The sequence below is a fragment of the Nannizzia gypsea genome, genomic scaffold, assembly GCF_000150975.2.
Source record: "Nannizzia gypsea CBS 118893 supercont1.3 genomic scaffold, whole genome shotgun sequence".
Classification (NCBI taxonomy): Eukaryota; Fungi; Ascomycota; class Eurotiomycetes; order Onygenales; family Arthrodermataceae; genus Nannizzia; species Nannizzia gypsea.
In genome coordinates, this window is record NW_003345199.1 from 3,199,203 (window position 1) to 3,204,369 (window position 5,167).

The window sequence follows — 5,167 nt, forward strand, 5'->3', positions numbered from 1 at the left end:
AAAAAATAAGTAGAAGGAAGCCTACCTAGTTATTTACTATAAAGACTAGTAAGCTTATTTAGAATAGTAAAGTAGGAGGGATTAACTAGTACCGCTATCAAAAAGTAAGAGAGCTTCCTATATTAATAAAATAGTTAGCTAACTAAGGGTATATAAATAGTTAATCTTAAAGCTAAAGCTTATTCCTTTTACTCTTCTCTATAAGAGGACTTGGCTAAATACTATTATCTAGAAGGATAATACCTTATACTTATACTATAAATTAGGAAGTATTTAAGCTTAGCTATATAAAAAAGATACTCTAGCTAGCTAACTTATCTAATCTTAATATAATTAAGCTAGCTTAGAATTATATAAAGCGAAGAACTACTTCTTAAGATACTCTAACTACTAGAAAAGAGATAGAGGCTATCTAGATCTATTTCTAGAGGACTCTACCTTAGGAATATATTTAAAGCTAGATTAAGAGGATTCTATACTATATTAAGAGGATTATTAAACTAGATAGTAGAAACAAATATTGCAAAGGCTATCCTAAAGAAGAGAGATATAAAAGAGAGAAATAGAGAAAAGGAGAGCTTTCAGAGCTTATCTACCTAGATAAAGAGGATAATAAAGATAGTAAATATATGGATAAATTAGAGCCTATTAATATTTAAATTTAAGCTTCAAATTTATAAGCTTTAGATAGTATAAATAAGGTAAATAAGGTAGATTTAGATAAGGTAGATAAGCTAAGTAAGGATAAGAGTAATAATAATAGCAATTAAGCTTAAGCTTTATTAGTAAATTAATTTCTATAGATATCTACTTTCGGTATACTTTGAATATTATTCTATATATAAATTATATAGTGAGCTATATTATTATTATAGCTTGGCATTCTTAGTATATTTTATAGTTTTTGTTAATATAGTGCCAAGCCTAGAGGACTACTTAAAGACTTTTGGGCGCGACCTCCGTATAGTTATTATATATAATATAAAGGGCATCTGCTTTAGGAATAAGGTATAGGTAAATTTATAGAAAGAAATAGTTAATAACTTTCCTAGAATATAGAAGTAAATTTTAGGAGATATCTATATAACTATAAGTTTAATTCTTAGAGTATTAGCAATACTTATAAGGAGTTATCTCCGTATAGTCGTACTCTAAGAATTTAAGAATTACTAGTTAGCTCTTAAAACTATAAATATTAAATAAGTACTAGGAGTAAAGAAGCTTATAAATATAATATACCTTAGTATCTATAGTAGTTTAACTACTTCTAAAGTTCGCGAGAGCTTTAGTAGTCTACTTAAGAGCTTTAGTAATAGTCTCAATAGCCTTAGAACTTGCCTTTAAAACTATAGTTATTATTAGAAGATATAAATTCTAAAATAGTATAAAAATTAGAAACTAGAAGTTCTATTTATAAAGAAAAGCCTTTATTTTAATATCTACTACTATTACTAAGGTATTTAAAGACCTATAATAGAGTCTATAAAGAAGTAAAATAAAATACTAACTAGAATAGTAACTAATTATAGGACTACCTAATCCTAATATTAATTATCTTCTTCCTAAAGTCCAGAGACTAGACTCCCGGGAGAGGGGGATAATATTATAATCTTACCTAAGGCTAAGCTACTAGGGAAAGATATACTATAAGCTAAACCCTAATCTAGGCTAGAACTAGGGCTTAATACTAAGGTATAGTATATTAGAATAACTCTATACCTAGAAATAACTATCCAAGGCAGGAGATTATATCTACTATAGACTATACTATATAAGGAGCTATAAATACTACCTATAAATATCTATAGTTAGTCTAGTGAATACACAGACCCCTACCTTAATATTAAAACCCCTATCTATATAGAAGAAGGCCTAGCTCATTCTTTATCCCTTTATTTACCCCAGGAACACCTGACCCTTAATCTACTACTTAGTTAGCCCCTTTACCCCCTTATCTATTATAATATAAGTAGAGTTTTATAATCTAGACTTCTATTTAGTATTAGGAGGTCTCTATCTTCTTTATTCTTATAAAAGATCGTGATATACTTAGGTTTCTTCTATACTTTTCTATAGAAGTATATTAGGGAGTTAGCGTCAAGCACCCTTATAAGGTTAAGGAAGAAGACTAGATTTATCTTTCCTAATCTTACTTAGGTAAGGATAGTAATTTATATCTTCTATAGACCCCGTTATATCTATAGTACTATCCTAATTAGAGGCTATCTATAGATACTATTATTAGGCCTCTTAACCTCTTTATCTCTGTAGAGCTTCTAGTATTCTAGAATTTCTAGGGGGTGTTAAGTCCGCGTGGGCCCGTAGCTAAAGTAAGGTATTCTAGAATAGTTTACCTTAGCTAACTCTCTTATTAGTAATAGTATCTAGGCTCTCTAAATATAAGGGTTAAGGAAGGGTTAGAGGAAAAGAGAAAGGTATAAATAATCTAGTAAGTTAGTTAGATAATTTCTATATAGTTAACTAAGTAGACGAATAGAGTATAGAAATTTATATAAATAATTAAGATATAGTAATAATAGAAGTCTTACTATTCTTTCTAGAGTATAGGTACTATATAGACCCCCTAGATTTTACTAATTAGGTAGCTATAGATAATAAGTAATCTAGAAGCCCTATCCAACGCGCAAAGGCTATCTAGAAGGAAAGAAAGGAAAGAAGGAGGTATCTTAGCTATTTAAAATTACCTCTCTACTAGCCCCTTTCCTAGGTAGTTTAAAGATTGAAGCTCCTAGTAGATACTAAATATTACTATAGGAGGAAGACCTCGAAAATCTAATAGAGATTAGAATTTTACCTCTACCTAGGCTTGTACCCCCGACCCCGCCGACCCTCCCCCACCCCGACCCAAGGGGGGAAAAGGGGGGGGTAGGGGGTAAAGGGGTCCCCCCTCTTTAGGGAGGGGGTAGGGGTGGGGGGAGGCTCTTTTTTTAAATAGGGGGAAAATGTTATAGACCACTTGCGGCGCAGCCCAGATAAATATACTTATTAGACAAACAAGGTTATAGAATAGAAGAATCTAGAAACTCCCTAGGTTATATAATAACTAGAGAGGTCCTAAATACTAAAACTATAGATAGGTCTATAATAGGACCTTAGAATAAAAGTCTATAATAGGACCTTAGAGAGGAGATCTAACTTAGGACTTTAAGATAATAGATCTATATAGGACCTAAGGAATATTCGAAGAATAAAGAATCCAATATAGTATGTATATATAAGGGTACTTATTACCTATTTAATTTTAAGTTATCTTCTAATACTATTACGAGAATAGCGACTAGAGATAATACCACGGTATAACCGTGGTACTTATAATATTATATAATAAGGTACTAAGCTTAATACTACGGTATAACTATAGTACTTATATATTATATAACCTAGCTTAAATAGAAATTAGATAGAAACTCCAAGCTTAGATAATTAACCTATTATTACCCTAAATCTAACCTTACGGTATATATATCTATAGAAGGCCTTATAAAATAGTAGTATATTTTTCTCTAAATAGAAAATACTATTAAGAGTAAGATTTAATATTTCTTAACCCCGTTCGAGATATAAAAATATATAAGAAAAAATTTTATATAGGCCCCTAATCTATAGCTAGGATTAGCTATACCTCTAAATCCTTATATAATTATCCTTATATACTAAATAAAAGTATTCCAAATTGTGGAACTACTATAGTTAACTATAGATTAAGAAACTAGAATTATAGTTAAATTTATTCTAGAGTAATACCCTTAATTAGAACTGCTACTAAATATAATAAACCTCTACTCCTATATAGATAAGATAAGGGAATAGCAAATAAAGCACTTATAAGTACCTTAAATAGAGCTATCCTATCTAATTCCCTAGGACTAGCTTCTTATAGAGTAAAACTTTTAGGCAGATATAAATAACTTCCTAAATCTAATAGAGCTAATCTATCCTATAAGATAATATTACTAATACTATAGTATAGCGATTCTGAATTTAGCCTTAATAAAAGAAGCACCTAAATAGTTAAAATACTAGGAAATAAATAAAATATAATTAACTATTTAACTTAACGAGCTAGAAACTATAGTAGTACTAGAGATATAATATTATATATTACTAAGCTTCTAAGGAACTATAGATATAATACCTAGCTATATATTACCCCTTTTATAATCTATTAGAACTTAGACGAGCCGCCCTAATCTAAATTCTATTAGTATATAAGTATATCTATAAAAGCCTACTCTAATAAGTAATAGTATTAAAAAGGTAAGCTAAAGCTCCGCCTTAGAGAGCCCCTTCTTAAGAGAATAGGAAGAAGCTATTAAGTATATACTTTAAATAATCCTAGCTAGATTCCTATCTACCTTATCTAGAAGAGGTGAATTAGTAGTAGATATTAGGAACCGACCCCTGGTAGAACCGACCATGAGTCGAATTAAGGGTACGAGGTATAGTAGCTACTATAAGCTAACTAATCACTATACCTCCGAGGGGTATAGGGTATACTACTCTAAGTAAATATTGGGTTCTATAGATACTCTAGGGGGACCTAGAGTTAAAAGGACTAATAGTTAGTCTTATTATAATAGGACCCCTATAGTATTCCCCTATCTATTATTAAGGGCTATTATAGTCTCTCCTAATAAGTAAGGGAGAATTAACCTCCAATACTACTTAGTACTAGAAGTCTAATATTTTAACTATTCCTAATAACTTGGGAGATATAACTATAATAAGGAGCTATATATATCTATAGAAGGGTAAGATATAATTTATAAATAATATATAGGCTAAACTATACTTATTAGTAGACTAAATTATAAATATAACTATAGAGGAATAATAGAAACTATAGAGGTTACTTACTAATAAAATGTAGGCGTATAGCTACTAGACTATACTAGAATAATATAATAAAGAGGCTTAATACCTAGAGTACTAAAGGCTTCTACTAAAGGTAAAAACCCTAATATAGGATAACCTTACCCTAGAGGGATACTCTATCTAGTTCTACTAGCTAGAGGATACTCTATAGAATACCTTTCTAGAGATTCTAGATAAAGTAAAGGTAGTCTAGGCTAGATAAGGATAGAAGGCTAAATTAAAACTTTATAATTAAATAGTATTAACTAAGTAGAGGGCTAGCTAGATAATA